This window comes from Canis lupus, chromosome 31 (genome assembly GCF_011100685.1).
Source record: "Canis lupus familiaris isolate Mischka breed German Shepherd chromosome 31, alternate assembly UU_Cfam_GSD_1.0, whole genome shotgun sequence".
Lineage (NCBI taxonomy): Eukaryota > Metazoa > Chordata > Mammalia > Carnivora > Canidae > Canis > Canis lupus.
The window spans coordinates 32,455,514-32,483,190 of record NC_049252.1 but is presented as its reverse complement, the minus strand read 5'-3'; the positions used below and the strand labels follow the sequence as shown (position 1 = coordinate 32,483,190).

The 27,677-nt window shown below is 46.5% G+C and overlaps 1 protein-coding gene and 1 long non-coding RNA gene across 3 annotated transcripts in view; one reads left to right on the top strand and one right to left on the bottom strand.

The window, feature by feature from the left end:
* The window catches only part of KCNJ6 (potassium inwardly rectifying channel subfamily J member 6), a 260,697-nt gene that overhangs the window by 206,372 nt on the left and 26,648 nt on the right, over positions 1 to 27,677 (top strand). The window lies entirely within an intron of this gene.
* Positions 4,759 to 6,679, bottom strand: LOC111093451. Of its 2 annotated transcripts, none has more exons than XR_005382375.1 (3): positions 6,638 to 6,679; positions 6,163 to 6,334; positions 4,759 to 5,235 (listed from the first exon to the last, which is right to left on the bottom strand). It is a non-coding gene; the product is annotated as an uncharacterized LOC111093451 (long non-coding RNA). The 2 variants fall into 2 exon arrangements; XR_005382374.1 differs by having other exon boundaries at positions 6,586 to 6,669.

Here is a 27,677-nt window from a genome sequence, read left to right as displayed (position 1 = left end):
AATGCATGGTCTTTAGAAGCCAAGACCTGGGCACTAAGAGTACAGAGCAGATATCCATATTGGCTCCTTCAGTTGTAAGAGAGAAGGTCAGTTTCTATTCCAGCTCCACTGACTGCTGAGTGTTTCTATCTGAACTAAACCAGGAGCTCAAAAACACTGCATTTGGAATTTGTCAGAAAGTTGTGAGGAAGAAAATCCAAGCTCATCATCTCCAATATTTATCAGAAAGTTGATCAGGAGTAAAGCGGATGGAGAGGCCTACATGCAGCCACACGGTTCCCATATTCTTCCAGAAGCCTAAAAACCAGCTTTCTCACCTACCCAGAAAAGCAGAGAATAACCCTGTACTTCGAAACCTCCTGCATGGTGTAAGAGCAGACCCCCGAACCTGTGTCTGCTAGGAGGTGGTGCTGACTATAGTTCATAGCCCTGCCACCTCATCACAAACTCTCATGGGAAATTTCCTCATATCAGAGTGTTAGTAAGAGTTGGACTTTTGCTTAGCAAATTGCTTTTCTTGTATGTGATGGATGCTGTAAACTCTCTAACTAGCCAGGTCTCCCTTGTGATTGCAATAACGTCAAGAACCAAATGTGAGGTGCATATAGCAAGGCTGCACGTCCTTATGTGTCCGTTTCTTTTTTTTCTTTTTTAAGATTTTATTTATTTATTCATGAGAGAGACAGGCAGAGGAGAAGCAGGCTCCATGCGGGGATCCCAATGTGGGACTCAATCCCGGGTCTCCAGGATCATGCCCTGGGCTGAAGGCAGGTGCTAAACCGCTGAGCCACCCAGGGATCCCCTGTGTGTGTGTTTCATAATGCGTCGATCCTGGTGCATCTCACAGCTGCATCCTAAATGGGTTTCTCTCCATGGCATCACCCCCATTATGAAGGCTGCTGTTTATATGCTCTGTGTATTCATTGTCTAGGCCTGCCATAAAACATACCAAAAGCTGCATGATTTAAACAACAGACATTTATTTTCTCACAGTTCTGGAGGCGGGAAGCCCCAGATTGAGGTGGCGGCAGATTCGGTTTCTGGTGGGAGGTCTCTTCCTGATTTGCAGATGGCCACCTTCTTTCTCCCTGCGTCCTCGCTTGGCCCTTCCTCTTGGTGCTCAAAGAGGGAGCTCTCTCCCTCTTCTTAAAAGGATACCAGTCGTACAGAACAAGGCCAGGCTCCTTCTGCAAGTGCAGTCACACTGGGACTTGGGCCTTCCACATATGAATTTGGAAGTGGGGCACACTTAAGCCTATAACCCTTTGTAACCTGCTTGTATCCTTTGTGGACCAAGTCAGAGTAATAACAAATAAACACAATATTTTCATCCTCCCCGGGAAATCTATAGCCTCCATGGAAATTCCCCACACTTGACTGACATGTAGAATGCAGAACCTGCCATTCTGCAGGCTGAAATGGAAAAAAAGGCCACACCTATGACTTGATTGATTGTGCTTTATCTTAAAATTACGTAAAACAAAATGCACTGAAACTTGGCTCACTGTTCCATAATCAAGCGGTATGGAAAAATCCTAAAGTGTTGCATCATCCCTCCCTCAAAGCTGCCCACACTCTTCTCTCTTTACTGGAACATCTGAACTTGTCATTGCTAGAAGAGCCCTCCAGGATGGGAAGGTCAAGGGCCTGTGTAAAGGTGCTGCATCGCTGTCCTGGTGAGAACCACTGACACAGACACACAGCAGGATATCCATGGGTACAGCTGTCTTCTTCACAGAAAGCGTCTTCAGGAAAAGCCTGACGGCACATGGCTACACATCACGTATGTCCCCCGGCTTGGACTTTTCTCACTCCAGAAAGACTTCTCTACATTTACCTTCCATACCTTTTGGGCAGAAAGGATGCTGTCTCCCCAGTGCCTAGCAGAGCACCTAGCATGGTTTATCTGCAGATCTGGGAAGCTCTGTTGTCCCAGATCACCCAATGGTGTTTCTGCATTTATTCCAAAAATCCCACATCAATTCATTTTGCTTCCCAACTCTGCTGTGTCACTCACCCTCCCCCAGTCTTTTCTGCATACTGTTGTCAAAGGGGCTCCACATTCTCAGGGCACCTGCCCTCTAGAAAGGCCCAAGGGCCCCATACAAAGCTCCAGCCCTCCCATATGGTTGCCCTTCCCATCTTCTGTCCTGGCCCAGAACCATGCAGCCCACTCTGCCTGGCATCCCTTCATATCTGCTTCTTGCCCACTATATTTGGCCATTTAGACTACAGCTGCCATTTCCAAACCCTGACCCCGGACTCTCTCTTGTGGACTCACCCATCATAGCCCAGACCTACATGCTACTTCATTCTTCACTTCAGACAGACCCTGGGCCATCCTCTTGTCAGAGGATGTTCAGACACCACTAATCAAGAGATTAATCAAGAGACATTAATCAAGAGACATTAATCAAGAGACAACAGCATATCTGCATATCCTTGCTTATGTGTCCCTGAACTAGTCAGCTCTTGAGTACTTCCTACAACATCAATTCCCTTTTCAAGAAGCAAGAAAATACATACAACCATCTATTTCAGAAGGAGAAAGTATGACATTTTAATAATTAATCTGATAGATTTCCAAATTGGATTAATGTTATTAATTTCCTGCTGTCAAAACAGAAATTATCACAGGAATGTTTCTCTCTACCCATTAGGCCTTTAAATAAAAGCCGGAAAACAGGATGGAACACAAACAGAGTCTAGCTAGTCATTACCGAGACCTTCCTTACAAGGTTGCTTGCAGAATTGGTTTCACTGTGCTTATTTACAACACAAATAAAAGCTTATATAACAAGCTATCTCTTTTTGGTATCTCTATTAAGAGCAAAATTGATCTAATCCAGCTCTTTTATTCTAACTTTAATTAAATAACCATTTATTTGAGGAAAATGACATCAAAATTTGAGCTATTTGATTCCTTGGCAGGTCACTGGGTAGCTGTGGGTCTTGATGGGACATCTGTGTCTTAGAGAATATCCCCTTGTCAATATTCTGTGTCTCTTTGAAAGTGCACTGTAAGTGTTCGTCCTTCTTCCTGATTCACTCCAAAGCCAGGATGTAAGCTCTTTATTTCAGAGAGAAGGAAGGGCTTGACCATGAGGTCCCAAAGTCCTACCAGAATCAGGAGAAGGTAGTATGTCCAGTCAAGACATGGCTCATACTGGCTTCCCTATTCTCATCAATTTCCAGACTTTTCTACTAGAATGAGACTCGTGGACAGGGAGGTTATTGTTACAACCAGTAAGTGTAGGAACCAGGGCTGGTATACCAGAAGGGGGATTATACTTTTTCTTCAGTCTACTTTTAACCAACAAGCCCTAGCACAATTCAGGCTCCATATGCAGCTCCTTGGAAATTATTCTGCAAGGGGAGAAAAAAGTGCATGGCATTTATTTTTCAAAGAAGTTGAAACATAAAAGTTCAATAGAAATGTAGGTGCCACTCAATGATTTTTAATCTCTAAAAGTGGATGTGTATCAAATTCTGTTGCCACAAACACCAAGTTACTATCAAAGTGTGTCACAATTCAACTACATCAAAACTTGCTTTGAAATAAACAGGCTGTTGAAGCTAGAGACATTTTTTTTAATTATATGGCAAAACATCTCAAAAAAGGTATTTGATCCACAGTGATGGATCACAGCAAAAGCGCATTGAATGAACGAACACATTCAATTGTCATCACTATTTAACTTAAGGAGTCCTGTGGGGTCCATGGAGTTCTGCTGGCTGTGCTTTCTGGGAAAGCACAGGTGTGCTGGTTAACTACAGACTCCACCCCTGCCAAATGGCCCCCAACCATGTCTCGCTGCACCCCACTGACATTATCAGATATCAACTCATGCCAAAAACAGCAAAGCACAGTGAGCTGAAGCTGTTCCTGGAGGCTGTTGCAGCCAGAGGCAAAAGTGTGAATCAGGCATGAAACAGGGCATCAGGTGGAACTCTAGAAGTCAGGCCTGGCTGGTGGCCCCAGCCAGTGGGTGTCAGCTCCTTCAGCTTCCAACAAAGAGCTACCAGGCACCACGCGGGCTGTGCAAAGCAAGCAGTCAGAACCCAGTTTGGCAGCCCTCAGAAATTCAGCCTGAACTGGAATTCCCTTTCTTGGGAGGAGGAGGAGAGGAGGAGGAGGAGGAGGGGGAGGAGGAGGAGGAGGAGAACTCTGGGCATCTTAAAAGGAAAGAGAAGAAAAAGGTAGACACCCTTTGAAGGGGGAGGTGAGCAGAAGAGAAGTAACAGACTAGGCCTTGTCTTCACCCATACTGACAGCAAAGAGTCAGAAATTTAAGATTAGATAATGTTATTTCAGACCACTCCACCCCCACACCTGGCCAGCTGACCCTGTGGTCACTTACTGGACTAGTAAACCTGTACTGACAGCCACCACACAGTGCTGTCTCCATCCTTCCTCCTTAAAGGTATGGCTTAAGAGTGGTTGGCAGGAGATTGAAAATAAGCTGCAGCTTCACCCATGGAATATGTTACTTTGATCTATACATGGGTATAATCCATTTTCTGTTTGGAAAAGGAAGGGCTCTATGGATTTTTTAAGGCTCATGTTGATGCCCTGATTGCAGCCAGAGGCTGCTAACTGGGCCAGTTGCCATTCTTGGTAACTGTGGTACTGTCCCCAGAATTCACAAAGATATTCATAGACCTTGGGCAAGTCAAAAATCTTGATTCCCACAGCCTAAGGCCTTTTCTCCTACCAATTCCAGTTACAAATGCAAATATGTATAGCTCCCCTGTAGACAGTTGCTGAAGCCAAAAACTCACCGCATGGAGCACCTACTGGTTTCACTGCAGACAGACATTTTATTAAAAGTCTTGTGGTAGACAGTCCTTAAAATTTTACAAATTAGACAAGATTCAAGGGAGAAATGATTAGTGTCAGCTGCATGCTATAGAGTGGAGAGCCTTGATTGTAAAAAATAACTATAAATGGAAATGATAAATCTATGGACATAGAGCAATTCATAACAATGACATAAAAATTATAGTTGGTAATTTTTCATATACGTGAATATTTTAAAGTGATTACATCACATATAACTAAATTCAATTTTAATTACATAATGCTGTATTGAGAAGGAAAGGTATTGTAAGGATAGTCTCTAGTTGATTGCAGTGGATATCTTCCATCTTTCCAAGTTTTTAATCCAGAATTAAGTTCTCTAAGGAAACGGCAGTACAGGCCAATGATGCTGAATATGCTGGTGGCTTGGCCATCTGAAATCCAACATTTTTTTAAGACTTTTTATTTATTTAATCATGAGAGAAACAGAGAGAGAGAGGCAGAGACACAGGCAGAGGGAGAAGCAGGCTCCACGCAGGGAGCCTGATGCGGGACCCGATCCCGGGTCCCCAGGATCATACCCTGGGCTGAAGGCAGCGCTATACCGCTGAGCCACCTGGGCTACCCGGAAATCCAACTTTTGACTCAGCCTGAGACCCCAGCCAGTCTTGTTGAAGGTAGGGAGCTACTGCTTTCCTGATGTGAATTAAATGGTGTGAGGAAGGGAGTCTCAGCCCATGCAATGCTTCCCACCTGACTCCTGATGCTGGGCATAAGACAAATAACTGACTAGGCCTTGTCTTTCACAATCAGACATGAGATTCAACATATAAATAGCCCAGGATGACATGTCGTCTGTGCTGACACTCGGTGGTAACTGCTTTCTTCTTCTTACTAATACATTGTTAATTCTTTTTTTTAAGATTTATTTATTTATTTTAGAGACAGCGAGAGAGACAGTGCGTGCACACATGAGCAGGGGAGGGACAGAGGGAGAGGATGAGAATCTCAAGCAGACTCCCCACTAAGCGTGGAGCCCAACTCGGGGCTCCATCCCACCACCTGAGATCATGACTTCAGTCGAAACCAAGAGTCAGACACTTCACTCACTGAGCTACCCAGGTGCTCCCATTGTTAATTCTTGAGAGAGAGGAGAGGGATGTATTGATTGCCCAGCATGTACTAAGAACCAGGGACTACAGTTGGCTAGATAACATCTTCAAAAACTCAGCCTAAGCTGGAAATTCCCTTTCTTGGGAGGAGGAGAAGGATGAGAACTCTGGGCATCTTAAAAGGAAAGAGAAGACAAAGGTAGAACCCCTTTGAAAGGGGAGGTGAGCAGAAGAGGCAAACATGCCTACCTGCCAACGTTTCTTGTCACCCTTCTCCTCTGCAACCTGTCAGATCTTTTAATATTGTCATTTTGAGGTGATCCCAGAGCAGAAAATTCATCCAGATTTCACCTCACTAAGGACGGTGGAGGGCAAGAGAGCATCGTTTTCCTCAGTAGTAGGGCTCCGTGTACTGGAAAAGCTTTAAGCCAAAAAAAAAAATCACTATTTATTAATAATAAATAAATAAATAACTCTAAAAATAAAACATGTAAACCCTGAAAGTTCTAAAAAAGGGACTTCTCACTCCATCCTGTACTACCGTTATACTTTTAGGAATTGAACATGGGTATCTGTGCATATTACACACACAATATATCGCATGTATATGTACACAAATATTTATGCACATTTGTGTATATTGATAATACATATTCTTAATGATATATTCACAGCAATTGACTTGTACTGGTTCAATATATACTCAAAGACTTCTCCATTTGACCTCGATCATGCTCTCTTTGCCAACACTGCCATCTATAATGTCACTGTGTCTATTAAATACCTTTTCCGAAATAGTAGAACAGAGAGAAATACTTATTAAGCAACCAAGTCTGGTTTCCAGCCAATCGCTGCAAGACAGGTCTCATTAATGAATAATCTCAGGTATCTTAGCTAACATCTACATCCCTTTTCCCCTCCTCTCTGGCCATTAGAATTCCATGTCCCAGAACAAGCTTAGCCAGTGTTAAAGAAAAACCAGAGCCCAACAGTAGTCAAAGGGGTAAAAGCAGATTTTGATCAGAACCTATTGTAATAGGAGAAGGAAACCTCAGTACAGAACTGGATCCAAGGCTAAATATGGCAAAGACAAGTGGGTATTCTAGCTAAGGGATCGTCTGTGGAAAATACCAAGAGGAAACATCAGGGGTAGGGGGCATTCTGGCTAAACTGACCTCACAGGATCCTTGCTGAAGGCAAGCCAGGTGATCAGACCTTACTAGGGGTTGATGAAGGATAAGAAACCCTATCTGATATTGAGGGTGACCAGATATCAGAGTGGAGGATTCTGACCAATCTGACCTTGCAGGACTTTTGCTAAAACTGGACAATGCAAAGGCAAACATAGGGTGACTGGGTGATGGGCACTGAGGGGGGCACTTGATGGGATGAGCACTGGGTGTTATGCTGCATGTTGGCAAATTGAACTCCAATTAAAAAAAAAGAAAAAACAAAGGCAAACACAGAAGTCCAAAGGTCAAAGACTTCATGAGGAAGAGGGATCAAGAGCATCTTTGTCACCAGCAGTGGGTCATGTTCCCTGTACACATGTTATTATTAGGTTCCATTTGGCTGGCAAATGAGGGTGAAGTTCACAGGAAAAACCTTGGGCTTGCAATCCAAAGATGTGCTTACAACTTGATCCAGCTCCTCATGAGCCATGGCCTTGACCAAAACGTCTGGTCTACCCTGGACTCCAGTTCCTCTATCTGATCAGTGGTGACAATACTTGCCTGGCTTGGTTTGGATGATTTTTAAATGAGATGATACAAAGAAATCTAGCATAAAATCTGAAATATGATAGACAATGGGGGGGAGGTGCTTTTAAAATACTGGTGTATCTCTAGCACTCAGAGGTTCTACTCACCTGTGAAATGGCAGATAGTTTAAAGACCTAAAATGTCAAGTTAGAAAAAGCGCTCATCCTCTTTATTAGCTTGCAATTATTTCTCACATTGAATTTCAACAAGATAGGCTGGGAATCCCATCACATATAATTCAGATACATTGGAACCCTTTCACTCTGAAATTTACCTTTATAAGTGGGAAAAAAATACCTATCTCCCAAGGCTTTCCAGAAAAATCAGATAAACTGAAGACTGGAGAGGCCTCTTCTTCTCATTCGTATCCTTTATACCTGAAACAGGTCCTATCTTGGAGGGTAGGACTCAGTGAACAACAACAACAAAAACAATCATCCAGAATCATTGAACAAAGAAACTTTTTGATCATCAAGCACTTGCTTCTCCGGCAACTCGATCCATCTAGAATGCAGAAAGTAAGAACCCAAAAGCAAGAACAGAAATGCAAACACAGAAGATACCACAATGTCCATTCATTGAGCATGATTCCATGAGCACAGGTGTCTGAGAGCCATGTGAAGATAAGCAGAGCATGCTTCTTTCTTTTTTCTGATAAGGAATCCTAACAAATTCAATTGACTGGAGCCCAAGACCACAGAAGCGGCAAATAAAGGGAGGCCATGGGTCTCCTAAAAGCTGGAAAGCAAGGATGGTTGAGTCTGGCACAAGTGAAGGAAAGCCCAGAGGTATACATCAAAAGGGAAAAAAAGCCCAAATGTGTAGCCATCTGGAAGCAGTCAGGAGAGAGGGCAACGTTCCTGCCCACCTCACACCTCCTGAGGTCGGGTCTGCACTACAGGACAGAATGATTATCAGAGGTTCCAGCAAGATGGCCCAGAGGCATGAAGAACTTAGAATATATGAGGTGCAGTCTGCTTGCGAAGCAGTGTTTGCCACAGCACAGAAAGATTTCTGGCCTCAGCTGAGAAGTGGTCATTTTCATATTGCAACTTAAAGGGAACAACCCTGGGTCATCTGGGAAATCCATGACCCCCCCTTGCTGAGATATCCACTGGGGCTTAACCAACAGCCTTCCTTGCTGCCAGCAGCCAATTTCCTGAGCCCAGGCGGTCCTGGGTGCTGGGACGCTGTCGTGCTGTTGGACCCAAGCCAAGAAGTAAAGCACCTCTAAGGGCCTGGGGACTTTAAGTGGTGTGAGTGAATGGTGCCCTCAGCCTTACAGAGCTTCCCTGTGTCCTAGAAGGCTGTTCCTGCCTTCCTAGCTCCTAAAGCCCCAGGAGGGCTGGGGAAGTGGCAGGGTAAGCATGAGAGATCAGCAGGAACCAGAGGAGGAGGCTCCCACTGTCAGCCTGGGAACCAGCCAGCCAGCACCACACAGAAGTCACTCGGGGCTTTTCTCTCCCCAGAGCTTATGTGGTGCAGTATTTCTTGGGAGCTTGACTTTGCATGTTTTTAGGAAGGGAGTGCACTGTGGGCATTTCCACAGGCCGCCCCACCCTGCCCCCAAACCCGTTTTCACACTTGTCTCCCCTACCTATCAATCTGTGTCCTGACACCTGCCTGCACAGGGGGTTTGAGACCCTTGAGCAAATGAATAGGCCTGTGTCTACACCTGTGTCCTGGTGGCCTCTAACACAAGACAGGGTATGCACGGGGGTCGCCAGTTAGGAATGCCAGGTGCAGTGCCTTATTTTTTAAAGCATAGTAGCTTTTTCCTTCCCAGACAGCAGCCACCTTAATCTTCCACCTGCGTCGCCAATTTGGTCTGTGTGATGAATCTCTCTTTATTTGCTTCAGTCTAAAGCAATTAAATCTTGCTCCTCACTGTCCTCAACTGCGTATTAAGGGGGAGCATGGAATGGTTGCCCAGAGCAAAACCTCTTTATTGCCAGAGAAGTATCGATTTCCTATTCCTCTTTTTTTTATTGTAATTTTGATGTTTTTGCATTAAAAGTAATACTTGCAAATGGTAAGAAATTCAGATGGCATAAAAGAATGCATAATAAAATTACATCCAACTCCCATCCTTAATCTCCAGACCCTTCCCTGCTCACCATAGTCACACGTATGCCTTCCAGAAACAGCCGATACCTATTCAAGCATATGTACATACACATTAATACATATTTTTATTTTGTCACACAAATGGGAGCATGCATTTTTGCCCATGGTTCATTGTGCTTTTAAAACATAATCTCTACTGTAAATCTTGATTAACATACTCTTTTAAACTGCAAAATAAAAAAAAATAATAATAAACTGCAAAATAATTTTCCAGGTTATGGATATATAGCTATTTATATAAGTAGGATTCTATTGATGGACATTTAGATGGCTTCCCACATTTTTTTTCTATTACAAGTAACACTGCAAGGAACTTCTTTGATTTCCACAGGATAGATTTGTAGCAGTGAAATGGACAAGGTAACAGAGGGTATGCATATTTTGCTTTAAAAGGTAGCGCCTGGGTGTCTGTCGGTGAAGTGTCCAACTCTTGGTTTTAGCTCAGGTCATGATCTTGGCATCATCAGATCAAGCCCTGCGTTGGGCTCCATGCTGGGCATGGAATCTGCTTGGGATTCTCTCTCTCCCTCTGCCTCCCCCTCCACTCTCTGCCTCCCTCTCTAAACAAAAATTTTTTTAATTACAAAAATAAAAGATAGTGCCAAATTGCCCTACATAGAGTTGTGTTGATTTATAATCCCAGCTCCAGAGGGGAGCACACCTGTGTGGCACACACTTGCATCCACACTGGATAGGAACAACTCATTGACCTTTGCCAGTAGGGTAAGTGAAAAGTAGGTGTCCTTTACATTTCCTAGAGTATAGTTGAGCATCTTTCAATATATTTATTGGTGTTTCTTTTCAGCCCTCTTCCCATTTTTCTGGTGGGTTTTTAGATTTTTCTTATTGATTTGGAAAGACCCGTTTTGTATAAAGAAAATCAGACTTTTGTCAGTTATTTTTCAGAGTCTGTCTTCTGTTTCAGGGCATTATTTGCCTTACAAATATTTTTCAGAGTCTGTCTTCTGTTTCAGGGCATTCTTTGTTCGTTGTAGTTTTATGTTTTGTATATTTTGCCTGCAGAATATTTTTTCCTATGCAGTGAACATCAATATTTTCCTTCATGAGATCTCAGGTTTATGTCATTGAGATATTTGTGTTTTAGGAATCAGAAACAGCTTATGTTATAGGATTAGGCCCTCCCCGTTCTGATATTACGAATGTAAAACAGCTCTGTTTTCTTGTAGTCTTTTTAACGGTTTAACTTTTGGACTGAGATCTTTGAGCCAGCTGGACTGAGCCAAGAAGCCAACTTTCACTGTGCTCTGCATGACCAGTTGATTGGCTCTAACACCATCCACTGTAGAATAATCCACCTTTCTCCACTGACTTGAGTGCCCATAGACTTTGCACTTTGTGATTTTGCCTGACCTCCATCAGGCAAAAAGAAAACAGAAGTCAATAAATATTCCCGACCTTTGGGCTATGGTGACTCTCTCAAAAATCAGTCTAACTTCTGTCGGCTGCCTCTGCCAACACAACTCTTCACAACTGCTGTTGTTGAATTGTGTCCCCCAAAATTCAAATGGCGAAGTCCTAACTCGCAGGACCTAAGAATGTGGCCTTATCTGAAAATAGGGTCACTGCAGATGTCATTTGTGAAGATGAGGTTATCTTGGGGTAGGGTGGACCCTACCCCAACCTGACTGCTGTCCTTTTCAAAGGGGACACAGGCCATGTGTAGAAGAAGGCAGAGATGGGGGGATGCACAAGGAGCCAAGGAACATCAAAGGGGGCCTACAAACCTCCAGAAGCCGGGAAAGGTGCCTGGAGCAGACTCTGCCTCATGGCTTCAGAAGGAACCAACCTTCCCACACCTTGATCTTGGACTTCCAGCCTCTAGAGCTGTGAGACAACACAGTTCTACTGTCCAAGCTTCCCCATCTACTACTTTGAAATGGCAGCCCTAACAAGCTAATGCAACAATTACAGGGAAAGTTGCATGATTTCTTATCTCTGACTGGAGACCAGGGTATTGGCTGTTGGGGAAAGTTCGCTGCACAACGCCTCTCCCTTGTGTAGGTCCAGCCTCCCAGACAGGGTCCATGTGCGCTGCAGACCACCAACGAAGAAATGCATGCCCAACCCCCCTGACCCATACACAAGGCAGCCCCTGTTCCAACTACCCAATGGGGTATTTCCCTCCCCAGTGATCCATCAGGAAAGAGCCCTGGCCCCAGGTCTAGACCACCTACCCTCTGTGGCCCCTCTCAGCTGTCACACCAGGACTCTGCTCCCTCACTCACTGGGGTTGGCTCTGAGCTTTCCTTTCCTCTTCATGCAAACAAACAAACATGCTGAGCTGGGAAAACAGACCATTCTGACCCTCAAAGAGACAGTACATCTGAGGTTCCTCAGCCAGGAAGCACTGTCTGCAATTGCTAATAAAATGGTAGAGAAGCCAATGGTCTGAAAGAGCAGGGGGGCCAGCAGGGATGGTCGCTATAGGGAAGCCTATAGAAAGAGTCATTCAAAGCTGTTCTCTTTAGATGCTATTTTGAAAAAGCAAAAAGCCTTGAAAATCCCTCCAGGAAGGGGGCTTGCCACATACATCCTGCTGGTGTCCACAGCCACTTGGGTCACAGGGGGAATCCACGTTTGCAACACCGGCTCCTTCTTTTTCTGCAAATACGATTTTTCTTTTGGGCTTACTTTGTGCTTGTGTGTGAATTTTTGATGATATCTTGTAGCCGATTTCCTCCCTCTGGGAATACACAGCTGAAGAAATTATAATGTAAATCAGGAGGGCAGTATGATTCAGAGGACATACTTTTCCAGGAACACATCCCTCGCTTGATGCCAGAGGCTGAGAGCAGTGGGTGGGAGTAAGCTGGATCTGCTTGGGAAAACAAGGGCGATCTCAATGCTGGAGCTCTGATTTGGCCGGAGCACCTTTGCCGAGGGCCTGCTGCTTCCTGAATTCATTGCCACCAATCCGCAACCCATGGCCTAGTGCGGGGCTTGCAGCATATTCCCAGCAGGCTGCAGGGACAGGTGAAGCACTCCTGAAGTTCTTGGGTCAACAGAGAACCACTCTGGTCACTGCTTGGGCCCCAGCCCTCTAGTGAGTTGATTGATGGCCTCCAAAAAGGCATGGTCACCCCCTACACCCCAGTATCTCTGAACATGACCTTCATGGAAAAAGGGTCTTCACAGGTGCAATCCAGTTAAGGATTTCCGGAGGAGGTTATTCTGGATTACCCAGATGGCCCCTAAATCCTGCAACAAGTGTCTTTATAAGAAATGGAAGACACAGACACAGAGGTAAAGGACCTGTGAAGACAGAGGCAGAGACTGGAGGGATGCAGCCACAAGCCAAGGAACATCTGAAGCCACTGGAAGCTGGAAGACGCAAGAAGGATCCTTCTCTAGAGCCCTCAGGGGGGCACAGCCCTCCTGACCCCTGGATTTCAGACTTCTGGCCTCCAGACCTGGGAGAGAATCAATTTCTATTGTTTTAAGCCCCCTAGTCATGGTAATTCGTTACAGCAGCTCCAGGAAGCTAGCATATGATCCCTCCAACAACCACCCCACCACTACCACCACCTGCTGCCTCCTCAGAGATCACCAATATTTGTGGAATGAAGGAACAAACAGATGAAAAAAGCATCAGGCCACAGCCAGTCCCTCAACATGTGGGCATGCCAGGCCTCTCCCCGCTTAATGAAGAAATAGGGCAGCAGCTGCCTCTCGCTGTTAGCACTCAACCAGGACCAGCATCAAGCACCTTGACCTCAAAATGCACAGGAGTTCAGTGGTGGGTGGTCTCAGTGGACCAAGGTGGCTGCCCAGAGCCTTTACCTTCCAGAAAACTTGCTTTGGGTCACTCCTTCTTTCCCCCCTGTCATTTTTTATTTTGTTATTGTTGTTGCCAGTCGACTTCACTAGAGGAATTCACCAGCATATATTCATTCACGGAGAGGAAGCTTAATGAACAGCAAGATGAGAAAACATTACCCATGTTTTCACTTTCTTCAGAAGCTTCCAATCAAATTACAAGTTTATATTGATCTGTGGACAATGCCGGATCCTGTGCTAAATTCATCAGTAGGCACCTGTCCATCTCCTCTCAGGTAGAAACCAACATGGTAACTACGCACAGAGGATGAAGGGATGGGCCCAATCAGAGAAGCTTAGCTACTCATCTCATTACCACCTGGCTACTTCTAGATCATCCTTCCTTAGATCACATCATCCTTGCCTATAGCTGGGAGATTTCCTCCCCTAATTTGAGAGTTTCAAGTTGTTGGCATCAAGTGAAAAATGTAAGGAAAAGTAAAGCATAAGAACTTTTAAGCCCCAGAGAGTTCAAGAAAAAAGAGGAAATTTAAACCTTGGCATTGTTATTTCTGACCAGGGCCACGGGGACCTAAGCTTTTTGCTCTTTGGTAGCTGACAGAATGATTCCTTAAGGTTAGTTAGAAATTGTGCAGTCAACTCTAGGGCTCATAGCTCCCTCCACAGCTAACATGGTCCTCAGCCCATGTCCTGGATTGAAACCTCTGCAGAAATAAGATCGACAGGTAGCAATGGGTGCTGCTGCTCTGGAGAATGGACCCTCCGGGGAGCAGTGAGGTCCCAAAGTTGTGCATCAAAGAAGCATGATGGACCTGATGAAGGAGGGGCATGGAGATGGTGGCTTTGGTGGGGCATGGAGATGGTGGCTTTGGTGTTCTAGGTAGTATGTGGATTAGTCTGGGCTCTCCAGAGAACAGAGCCAATAGGATAGGGATAGATAGAGGATGGATGGATGGGTGGATGAATGGATGGGTGGATGGATAGATAGATAGAAGATAGATAGATGATAGATAGATAGATAGATAGATAGATAGATAGATAGATAGATAGATAGATAGATAGAGGTTTATTATAGAGGATTGGCTATAGAGGCTGAGAAGTCCCAAATCTGCAGTCGGCAAGCTAGACACACAGGAGAACCATTGGTTCTCTAAACTAATGGTTTAGTTCCAGCCCAAGTCCAAACCAAAAGGAAGCAGAACCCCAATGTCCCAGCTTAAAGAGAGTCAGGCAGAAGGAGCAAAGCCTCCCTTCCTCCACCTTCTCATTCTATTCAGGCTTCCAATGGATTAGATGAGGCCCACCAGCACTGGGGAAGGCACTCTGCTTTGTCCAGTCTACCAATTCAAATATGAACCCTATCCAGAAACATCCTCACAGACACACACATAATAATGTTTTTGACTGAATATCTGAGTACCCTGTGGCCCAGTCAAGTCGACACACATTGATCACCACAGTATGGATACCTCAGCATACAGAGGTGGCCTCAGGCAGCCAAGACTTGGCGGGTCAGCTCAGGCAGTGCATATCCTTGGGGACTGGTGCAGTCTCAGAACTTTTTTGCTACAGGGTACAAGTGGGTGGAACATGCTAAAGGGTCATGGGAAGCAGAAGTCAGAGACACAGCCCCATCATGTGCCCTGGAGAGCAGCTAAATATTTTGGAAGGCAGTGTGGCCATGTGTGCTGTTTTGCATTTGTTGCAGAAATGCAACAGAAATTCAGAAATTCAGTCAGTTGCTCCCCTGGGCCCTGGCCAATCAAACCAGAGCCTTAGTCCGTGGTGAACAATCATGCCCTGCACACACATCTTCCTTAGCCACATATCTCACTCCATAATCGGTCTTGAGAGGGCTCACTTCCTTAGGAACTTCTGCACTGAGTGGGAATCTTCCTAACCTTTTTATTCCAAAAGGGGGAAAAATGAGTAAGCAACAACTAAAAGTGGGCTGTTATTTATATATACTTCTGGCCAGTCAAAGAAACAAGTTGAGAGGAAGGGAATTAAGATTTACATATTTTGCTGTTGTATCAGAGGAAAAAAAAAAAAAAGCATGATTCACCGTATGCCATTTATTTACATACAAATATCTAGCTATAATCAAATAAGGATTTTAATAAAAATCATCCTGACAGTAACGGGCCAGTCTGCTGATTTGGGGCATCCCTGGGCACCCACGCTCACAGATGCTCTTGGTTGCTTCAAACATGAGTAATGAGGGTGCTTGGTAAAGCTTTTTAAGGTCAATATATAGGGTTCTTTCCACCAAGGAGAGAGGCAAGCGAGTGTGATAATGCTGAATCACTGCAAAAGGCAGCGACGGGTGGCTGAGACAGCAGGGCGCGGGGCTTGGCGCAGTCCCCGGCACACAGGAGGTCCTCCCCCGGAGAAGTTGGGCTCCCCCCCTTCACCCTCTCGTTGGCCAGCAGACATCCTACCCCTTTCGCTGAGTCTGGATTGCCAGAGCTTGCAAAAACGGTTAAGATGAGTGTGGATTTCCATCTTCCATTCAGTCAGCGAGAGCTCTATTTCTTCCCCATTTTCCTACCTTTATCCAAATTCCTACAACTGCCCCTAATACTAGTTAGAAGTAATGGCCATTTATTAAGCACTTACTGAATGCTAGGCACCAAGAACTTTATGTGTACCTAGGCACAAAACCCTTACTGATGCTCTGCAAGGGAGACACCGTGATTAGCACCCTAATCACATGGGTGAGGAAACAGAGGGGCAGGAGATTTAATCAACTTGCCCAAGGACACACAGTTTCTGTAATAGTTGGCGACTGGCACCCGACAGCTCACCCAAAACCTAGGGGCGGAACCAACAAACATTTGTTGTCTCACGGTTTCTATAAGTGACGAATCAGAAGATTGAAAATAAGCTCGCTGGGCCAACTCTCGGGGGGCTTCACGGGAGGCACATGCTCAGAGTATGGGACTGGGGGAGCTGCCCACCCAGCATCCAGCTGTTGCCATGGAAAAGCCACTGTCTCTGGGGCTGTGCTCATAGGAGTCCTGTCCCTCCCCACCTCCAGGCTGTCACACTGCGGCTGGTGCTAAGTGACAGGAAGGTTGTGTCCTGCAGCCAGAGGCAACAGTCCAAGGCCAGCAGGGCAGTGGGCCCTGTGGCACCTTCCTGACATCTGGGGAGGACCAACTAAGGAGGGCCTCCACCCAGCCAGGAGCCCCGTCCTAGGGGCAGCTGGGACCAGCACTGCACGCATTCCTAACAAGGTCTCAGATGCCAGCACTGGGGACAGTGGAGGTGGTGAAGAGCCACCATGAGACTAGAATTTTCCATCAATGCAGGGAGAGCCCCTGGGCTTTCTCACACCTCTCCGCACCCTTGGCACTGTTGACATCTGGGTCTTGTTACTGGACCGTGTTTTGCAGCAGCATCCCTGGTCTCTCCCCTCCAGACGCCAGGAGCACCCCTCCCCCAGTGGTGACCATCCAAAGTGTCTCCCGACATGGGGGCCCCACTGAGAACCCCTGCTGTGGCGGGACCAGCCCGTGGCTTTGTTCAGACACTTGTCACCCCTCCCTGTGCCCTGGGCACAGCCCCGTGCCAACCTGCAGCATCCCCGGGCCAACTCAGCACCCGGCACCTGTACCCAGGCATGGCGCTCAGGCCTCCACCCCACGATTTACCAGCGGGGCGGCAGGTGCCCCTTCCCCGAGCGCGGCCCCGCACCAACCGGCCCAGCCGCCCTTGGACTCCCGCACCCTGGGCGCTGGTAAAACCACGTAGCACCTCGCTGAAAACCATACCCTGATCTTACTCCTCTCCCCTGCGGTTTCTTCTGCGTGGCACTTACATCCCTGCGGGACAGCCGTCACCCCCTGAAAGCCCAGACAGTTAAAGAAAAGGTCTTTGGGGTTTGCACTGACCCTTGGTTCAAATGTTTACGGTGCACCTGCTATTCCCAGACCGGGCAATACAACAGCAAACGAAACACAGTCCATGGCTCCTGGGATCAATCCAAGACAGACATTTAGAAAGTGGGGTGAAGGGGTGTCTACTGAGTTAAGCCCAGGGCACCAGGGGAGCTCTGAGCAGGGCTACCTGAGGCCACCTGGGAGGCCAGGGGACAGGACAGGGTGGTCTGGGAAGAGCAGCTCTTGCCTCTCCTTAGCCACCCTAATGAGCAAGTTGTGCGGATTTAAAGCATTCGTTCATTCGTCATGAACTGAGCACATACTATGCAGCGTTCTAGGTCGTGGGGACACAGCAGCGAGTGAACCAAGCCCCTGCCTTCATGTGTTTACCTACAAGAGAGCAGCAGACAGACTCAGCCAGAATTGAGTATGTCAGGGTCTGACGTGCACACGGGAAAAGGAAACAAGGCCCTAGCAGGTGGCGCACGTGGGGTGCAGAGGAGTCAGGGAAGGTCTGTCTGGGAAGGTAGTGTTAGAACAGGTCTAGGTCTGGACGGGAGGTGGTGTGGGTCCCGGGGGTAGTGGGGGAGACTGTGCCAGGCAGCGAGGATGTCAGTGCAAAGGCCTTGCAGCAATGCGCGTACAGGAAGGCCAGGAGGCCGGCTGGCTGGTGAGAAGGCGCGGGGGCCACGCCGAGGAGAGCGACGCCCGGGCACCGGAGCCCTTGCAGGCCTCTCTAAGGACTGAAGCTTCTGCTCCAAGAGGGGAGGCACGGAGGCTGTCGAGCAACGAGTGGTGAGATGTTACATGATTTGAAAAAGGTCATCTGGCTGGTGCGTGAGCCGGGATGGCCAACGTCTAGGTTTGCCTGGGACTGACGGGTTTCCCAGGACGTGATAGGACATTCGGCGCTAAATCTGAAAGAGTCACAGGCAAGCCTGGGTGACCTGGTCGTCCTACGTGTGGACAGCAGCTGGCAGAAGAGGGAAAGTCTGGAGAGAGGCAAGTGGAGGCAGGTTGGGTTGAATATGGGGGAGATGCCAGTGAGCCCCGCCACCTGCTGCTGGGCAGGCACAGGGCCTGTGGGTTCCTCCCGGGCCCCACGCTCCCAGGTGGCCCGTTCTCCCTGTCTCTGTGCTCCCTGGCGAGAGGGGAGGTAGATTCACACACGTGGAATAGGCTGCAATCGCTAGAGGGAGGCCCAGGGCTGAAAGTCACCCTGTGACGTGGACACGTGGAGCCTGCCCTTCAGCCGTCTTCTCTTCCAAGGCTCCCTCAGGCATCTGCGGTGTGCAGCCAGGACGAGTCCCGAGGAGATCCTCTCCACCTTCTTGCCTCCATTGAACCACCTAGTAAACTCCTATTCATCCTTCAGAGCCCACCTTCCTTGAAAACTTCCCTGCCTGCCTCCCACCCGGCGAATCCCTCCCTTCTTTCTGCCCCCTCTAGAACACGCTTCTAAAATTAAATGCACCCATATGTCTGCTTACTATGCATGTTGTCTGCATCCTGGTAACTCACACACACACACACACACACACACACACACACACACACCCCTCGCTGTGTCCCAGTGCCAAGCACAGCGTCCAGTCCATGACAGGCATGCGATGAGGGAGTTGGATCCAGCCAAACAGGTAGGCCCAGCCACAGGACAGGGAAAATGCTGCTCTGAGATGCACCCTCGTTTCTGAGGTTTGGAAATGACTCCTGTGCCTTTGAAAATAAAAGAGGCGGCCCTGGGAGGGAGAGTGGATGAGCTCCAGGAGCTCCCACCTGGAAAGAAGCGGGGGAGGGCGAGGAAGAGGAAGCCTCCCTCCCACCAGCCCCTCTCGGCTTCAGGAGAGTCTAACAATAGTGGGCGCTCGTTGTGTCTGCGGCACACGTGGAACTGCAGGCACACCTACAGCTGAGCTCAGGCCACCAGGGCGTGTGGGCTCCAGTCCCTTGGGAGCCTATCACCACTGGCTCTCAGCTCTGGCTGCATCACGCCGTCTGGTGAGCTCTGAGCAAAACCACCACGGGCAATGACATCAGATCTCAGGGTGGAGCCCGGGTACCCGTTGTTTAGAGAAGCTCCCGGGATTGTGGGTGTGCATCCGGAATGAGAACCACCACCCCAGCAGGTTGGCTCTGGCCCGTGCGCACAAGAAGAATCTGGAGCAGTGGTTCTCAGTCAGGGGCAAGCTTGTCCCCAAGAGACATTTGGCAATGCGTGGAGGCATCTGAGTTATCCCAGTGGAGGACTGAGGCAGGGATGCTGCTGGACATCCTGCAGGGTCAATCCACGACCCCATCTCTTGCTTCCCACTGAGTTCTATCAAGCCTGCTTCTTTTTTTTTTTAATTTTTATTTATTTATGATGGTCACACACAGAGAGAGAGAGAGAGAGAGAGAGAGGCAGAGACACAGGCAGAGGGAGAAGCAGGCTCCATGTACTGGGAGCCCGACGTGGGATTCGATCCCGGGTCTCCAGGATCGCGCCCTGGGCCAAAGGCAGGTGCTAAACCGCTGCGCCACCCAGGGATCCCTTTTTTTTTTTTTAAAGATTTTATTTATTTATTCATGAGAGACACACACAGAGAGAGGCAGAGACACAGGCAGAGGGAGAAGCAGGCTCCATGCAAGGAGCCCGATGTGGGACTCGATCCTGGGTCTCCAGGATCACACCCTGGGCTGCAGGCGGCGCTAAACCGCTGCGCCACTAGGGCTGCCCTATCAAGCCTGCTTCTATCCCCAGCCACCCAGGGTCTGTGGGATGACTCTCGGCTGAGCTGGGCCTCCTGGTCCAGAGAGGATGGACGTGGCTTGGGGCCTCTCTGCACTGGAGGAATGAGCTGCCCAAGAATGTCCAGCTCCAAGTGCCCACGGCATGCAGCTGAGGGGCCTTGACCTAGAGGGTCTAGAAGTGAAGCAAAAGAAACCCGCACTCGGGCTCCCGGTGCATGGAGCCTGCTTCTCCCTCTGCCTGTGTCTCTGCCTCTCTCTGTGTGTGTGTGTGACTATCATAAATAAATAAAAATTTAAAAAAAAAAAAAAAAGGAACCCGCACTCGAGTACCTGTTACACCCCCGGCTCTGCTCTGGATGCTTTGCCTCTTTTGTCTCTTGACTGGTAAGGGGAAACGATGGAAGAGAAACCAGTGCCGTGTCCCTGTGTCACAGCTGAGGTGACACAGCAGAGGTGGAGGGCGGCCAGCAGCCTTCCTGATAGCCCATTTGGTCCCTCACCCAGAAGCCCCTGAGCCCGGCTGTCCTGTCGGGATCCCCAGGGTCCAGCTCAGCTAGGGTCAGCCCAAAGAATGGGACTTAGCACTACCAAGGGGAAGCCAGGACTGGGGGCTCGTGGATCAAGAGAGAAGCTGGCCTTGCCCATCCCCGGATCCATGCTTCGTCCCATTCTTCTCCGCTCTCCTCCGAGCCCCCACCACGGGGGAGGGGGGGTGGCTGTGTAGTTTGCAGAGACTCCTTTACCTGTGTACGCGGGCCTCCTCACCTACAAAAGGGGAGTGTCATCTTGCCCTCAGGTTCTCAGGGGGGCTGTGGGGTCATAAAATAAGATCACACCGAGCCCTTGAGCACCACGGCGGGCTCACGTGGGCTCACTCCTGTCTCCTCCTTCCACCCACAAGCAATCCATTCTCTGGACTCATGTGCCCTCCAGCAAGGCTCCCCTAACCATGTCTGACACTTCCACTCCCTGAATAACTAAACCACCAAATCTTCAGCACCAGCTCACACGTCACCCTCAGCTGCTGTCCAACTCCCCGACAGGATATTCTGTTTCTGAGAGAGACTTTGAATTGTTAAGAAGCCGTAACTTTGAGGTACAAAATCGCCTGGGATCCCTGGTGGATCGATGAATGGTTTCCTATCTCAGTCTCCTTCCTCCCCTCCTTGAACCACTGGAAGGGGCAGGAGGGCTTTCTTCTAGACAGAGCTGTGTGAACCCCAGCTCTCTCATTGGCAGGGGTGGCAGTCTCCCTCCCCCTCCCCGCCCTTCCCAGAAATTAAGTGGAATAATTAAAAATGGGGATCCCTGGGTGGCGCAGCGGTTTGGCGCCTGCCTTTGGCCCAGGGCGCGATCCTGGAGACCCGGGATCGAATCCCACGTCGGGCTCCCGGTGTATGGAGCCTGCTTCTCCCTCTGCCTATGTCTCTGCCTCTCTCTCTCTCTCTCTCTCTCTCTCTCTGACTATCATAAATAAATTTAAAAAATTTTTTTAAAAAAATGACCTTCCCACCTGATCTCGCTATTTCCCCATACAGTTCAGAACCAGCTCTGATTCCTGTGAGGTTTGTCTGCATCCTGCCAATCACTAAAGGTTTACCTTCCACCTAGAGTGAGTGAGGACTGCCTTTTCCCTGGAGAAATGACTCCTGGAAATGATTGCAGACTTCCTCCTCCATGGCCGCCTCAACCATGAGGATGTAATAATAATAATGGTCACCATTTATTTAAAGCATATTCTCCCCAAGTGATTTCCATTTGTGATCTCCTTGGGTCCTCGAAGGGATCAAACCCGTGGGGTTGGACCTACTGCTACCCCATTGAACTAAGCCTTAGAAAGAGTATTTCCTCTTTTTCCAACCTCTCCTGTCCACTGTTTCCTTTTTACGAAGTTTTTTAACTACCAATTTAATGTCTCTAACAGTTAAAGGACTATTCAGGCTTTCCTAGTTCTAGTTGAGTCAGTTTTAGGAGGCTGTATATTTTTTAGAAATTTGTCTACCTTACCAAACTTTTCAAATTTACTGGTATAAATTCATTATATTTCTTGTTATATTTTTACATCTCTACTGCATCTTCAGTTTTGTGCACTTTTAATTCCTAATGCTGTTTATTTAATTATCTTTGTTTTTGACTCTATTATCTCTTGAAGCGTTGGTCAGTTTCATTAGCTCCAAAGAATTCTCTTTGATCCTTTTTCTTACATTTTCATTTTCTATTTCATTACTGCCCACTGTCATCTTGATCGTCTCTCTGCCTGTTTCTTTGGATTATTTCTATTATTCTTCCTCCTAATATCTTCAATATTATATCTTTGAATGAATATCTTTGTTCATTCATTTTCCATCCTTTTCTTTCCTAATATAATCTTGGATTGATTTTCTAAGATTCCCTTTAGTTTCATCCTACATGCGTAGTTATGTTTATTGTTTAATTCTAAGAGTTACCTCATTTCTATGATCTTGGGTTATTAACTGATAAATTATTTAGATGGGACTTTGTTTCCAAAAGCATGGCATTTTATTAGCTTTGTGGTTGACCTCTAATTTAATTTCATTATGGTTAGAGAAAGGGAACTGAATGACAGTTTCTTTAAGATTTATCAAGTCTGTTTGCTGACTTTGTACATGGTCCTCTTAATGAATAATCTGAATGTGCTTTAAAAGAATGCAATCTCAGCCATTGGATGCAGTATTTGACAAGTGTTCATGATGTGAAGCTTGTTAACCGTGTCCTCTGTTTGTCTACATGTATTTTTTTTTTTAAAGAGAGCAGCAGGGGAGGGGTAGACGGAGAGGGAAAGAGAAAAACTCAAGCAGGATCCATGCTCTGCACAGAGCTGGACACAGGCCTCGATCTCACCACCCTGAGATCATGACCTGAGTGGAAACCAAGAATCAGATGCTTAACCAACTGAGCCACCTAGGCTCAGTTCTTACATGTATTCTGATTTCTTATCTGTTTCACTTATCAGTTATTGATAGGGCCTTTATTACAATAGTGATGTGACCCTTTCTTCTTGTTATGTTTAAAAGCCATGTTATTAGATGGACATAAATTTAGCACTTTTATATCTTCCAATGAGTAGAACCTTCTATCATTATGAAGTGACCCTTTGATCTCTTGTAATATCTTTTGCCTTAATCCATTGGTTCCATATTAAAATAGCTACGCAAGTGTTCTTTGGCTACTCTTGCCTGATAGATCACTTCCTATAATTTTTTCTCAACCTTTCCAAGGTTCTTCTGTTTGAAGAATGCCTCTTATAAACATGATGCAGTTGGATTTCTTAAAAATTCAGTAGGACCATCTTTGTGTTTTTACTAGAGAATTAAGTGCTGTGGTGTAAGGGGGATTTGTCAACTTTTTTGTGCATTCAGTCCTTAACAAATCTGGCAAACTATTGACTTCTCACATAGTTTCAATGTGACACCTAAAATTTTTATCATAAGTTTAAGTAATTACAAAAGATTTTTTGGTGTATTGTAAATATTGTCATTACCTATAAATGATTATATTATTCATTTAAATATGCCCCATAGAGTCTAAATATCTAGCATTCCACTATTCATCATCCATTTAGCAAACATAAGACAAGCCCCACGATGGGTTCCATGCTTGGGTTTTCTCTCCCTCTACCTCTGCCCCTTCCCTGCCCTGCTCCCATGTACACTCAATCTCTCTATCTCTCTCTTTCCCTCCCTAAAAAAAAAAAAAAAAAAAAAAATGAATGAAAAATAAAGGACAAACTTTTTTTAAATTTTTTTTACTTTAGAGAGCGAGAGAGCGTGCACATGAGCGGGCAAAGAACAGAGGGAGAGGACAAGTAGATTCCATGTTGAGCATGGAGCCTAACTTAGGCTCAATCTCACAATCTTGAGATTGTGACCTTGAGGAGCCATCCAGGCACCTCAAGACAAGCTTTTCTTTATACATCTGAAATGTTAGTGTCCTTTTTTGCCTTGAACTTCAACCTTTATTGCACCTCCCCCACAGGATTTTATCCTAATGCCTCACATTTTTTTACACTTCAAAATCTTTTGATCATAAAATCAGATTTATTTGCAATAAGTATATATATATATGAATTTAAACTTTTAAAAACATCTTCTGACCATAAGACTGTAAGAATCAAATTGTTTCCTTCTAGATAGTTTTCGTTACAACACAAGTAGAACATAAATGATCAAAATATAGATATATTAATTTTTGGTGAGTAATTATTAAATATAAATAGCAAAATTTTAATAGATGCACACTCTCAGGGACATGGGTGGAGTTTTTATATTTAACACACAGCTATAGATTAGTATTACTTCAGTAGTCTGTGAAGGGGGCAGCACCACCTCTGTTCCAATTTTTTATTAGTTCAGCTACAGTGCTGACAAACATCATTCCTGTAAATGCATAAAAGGGACTAGAATGAGAGTCAATATAGTAAGTCACTCAGTTCTTTTATCTTCTTTGAAGTCATTTGTTTTCAAAATTGGACATTGATTAATCATCAAAAATTAAGTGATCTATAAGCTGATAAATGAGTTAGGTCTTATTTCCATTTTGTTGAAAGCAAATCTTCAGAAACCAGCTGACTTACTAAGAGATTTGTTTTTACATTATAGACAATCACCTGTGCAGCTCAAGGAATTATATTCAAATGAGGGGCTTTATTAAGTCATATGAAATAGCTATAATTACATCAGTTACTCTTATAACTGGAGGCATCTCTTTTAGCCTGATATTTTCAGAAAATCTTAGAAAAATAGAAATATTTATCATTTTCACTACACCTTTGCCAAGGAAAAGTTGAATAGGGAAATGCCGAAGAGGGTGTTCAATTAAATTTTGGCAAAAGATAATAAAAATGTTGCCCCTGTAAGTGTGACCAGATACTGAAGAAACTCTAAAATAAATTAAATTTTAAACTCTAAAATAAATTAAATTTTGGCAAAAGATAATAAAAATGTTGCCCCTGTAAGTGTGACCAGATACTGAAGAAACTCTAAAATACGGTGTTATCTCTGATAAATGAGACCTTCTCTCAAAGACATTATGGTAATCTGCTAAACATGGTCATTTTCATCTTCTTGTTCTTAAAACCAGACAAATGATCCACAGATTGAGATGCCTGTGAAAGAAGGGACTCACCAGGATTGGTGGGGTTAATAAAGACAAGGTGCATGAATTACCTGGTGCCCTAAGCTGCTTGCTAGCAAGCTCTTCCTACCCTTGAGGATGCTGAACATGCAGAGGGGCCTCTCTGAAGCCAGCAAAGTCAGCATGTCTTCTCTCAGTCCCAGATATTTCTAATACAGGCGTGGAGGCTTGCATGTGTCTGCTATGTGGGTGACGTGAGGCACTGCTTTACAGGAGTCATTGCTTTGTCCTCATGGCAACAATACATTCTGTGGCCAGAGGATGGAAGGAGCAAGGTGGCTAAAGGAAAACCAAATCAGGTGGATTGGGAAGCCAGGATCCGATCCAGGCTACAGCATATATGACTTCAGGACATCGCAGCCTGGGTCAGAACCGGGCTGCTTACTCAGGGCAGTGCAAGGAAGACAGGGACTGGCCTATGATAAGGACTGGCCCCACCAAAAGGTTGTCCGCTACACTGATATTTCATATGGTCTGGAGCCTCGGGACATTCTTGCATTCTGGGGCATCGGTGCTGGTGAAGTGTAGCTGTTCTGGGTCAAGTGCAATGGGACCAATCTGGCAAGAAAGGGTGAATAGAGACCGCAGGTGTGTGCCCAGACAGACACGCTTGAAAAAGGCTACCTGCATGGTGAGGCTGTACAGGTGATGCTGCGCTGAGCCCCCTGGGGAGCCTCACGTGCCCAGGTGGACACAGCAGTCGCCTGAGGCGCGGGGTCAGCGCCTGCCCTGGGACCACCTCGCCACAGTGCTCCTGCAGTGTTTGCATTTCCTCTTCTGACTTCTCAGTATTTCCTTCTCTCTCCAGCTTCATTTTTCTGCTGCCACCTACATTTTTATCATGTACCCAGCATTTTAAGTATTTTAGAAGGTGACAATTTTTCAGATTCTCTGCACAGCCATATTGCCAGAAACGAAAATGCCCCTGTAGTTTTGCAAAAGGTTTTCAATCACTGCCCATCAGGGAGGGCTGGGAGAAGCCAAAAGCCTACAATTTGGGGTCCCAAAGCCACCAGCTTGAGGAGGCATCACAGCCCCCAAAGTTGAGGATGACAATGGTCTCTGCTTTGGGTTGAGGCTGGAGGACGCCAGTTCATTCAAGCCCCACAACAGTGAGGAAATTGGGGGTAGAGTTTGATGTCCATCCATCCCCCCTGTTAGTCCTGAGGCAGCGGTCACTGCAAGTGCCCCTGCCTGTCTAGGTGGGCCTCATGTCCAGTCCTCTCCAGGCAATTTGCCTGTTTTCTTCCTGGTTCTTTCTCATGCTTCCTATTTTCCATACTCATGTTCTTGGCCACAACTCAGGCTGACCTGCACACCCCAAGGAATGCCTATAGCATCTTGCGCACCTGGGGTCACCAAAGATCTGCCCTGTGTGTGAGGGGGTGGCTGCTGTCACCCACCCCACTTAGAACGGGGGCTTTGTTGCCAGTGAGGGTGTCCTGAGAGCTGAGACTCACTCTCTGAGGGTTCTCTCCCCTCTTTTGGTCACAAATTCTTGGTTCACGTCTATGATTTATTTGGTACTGAGTTCATGGTCAGGAATGCAACCTCACAGTTACACATTTTTCTTGTGGAACAGTGCGATCCGATTGTGTGGCAGTTTCTAGGAGGGCCTGAGGGGGGGGGGAAAAAAACAAGAAAAAAAACAGAGACTGCCTATAACTCTTCCTCTGAGCTCCACCAGGGGCTCTGAGAACTTCCGTGAAGTGAGTTCTAACCAACTCGAGCCCTCACAGAGCAGCAAAGCATTTAAGGCCAGGAAATTTTATTAAGATACATCTCACTTGAAAAATGAGTTCAGAGCATTCCCCATTCGTTTCTAGCTAATGTAAACGCTGAAAGCACATTACTCATTTGGGGAGTGAGAACAAGGAATTTTATGTTTTAAGTGTGGGAGCCAACATTTCTAGACAGATACTCAATGTTTTAGGAGGGGGACAGAACGCAGAGAGGACCAGCCTGGGAACTGGAGGGTCCAGGCAAGCCCTAAGCCCTGCCACTGGCTTGCTGGACAGCCTGAAGCCAGTGGCTGCTCCCTCAGTTTCCCCCTCTGTAGCAAGAGGAGTGGGGCTAGGCCTCTGAAGTCCCTTCCACCCCTGATGAGCTAGGATTCCAAGCCACAGAGAATGCTTTTGGCCTCAGCATCCCTTTCCATCCCATAAGTCCTGCTTCTGGTGTTGGCACTGCCCGGTATGCCCTTGGGAATGGGCACAGTATTTGGGTACATTTTCTCTTTACAACCATTCTGCAGACAAGCCAAAAAGAAAGAAGAAAAAGGGGCACTGGGGGTTATTCTGTATGTTAGTAA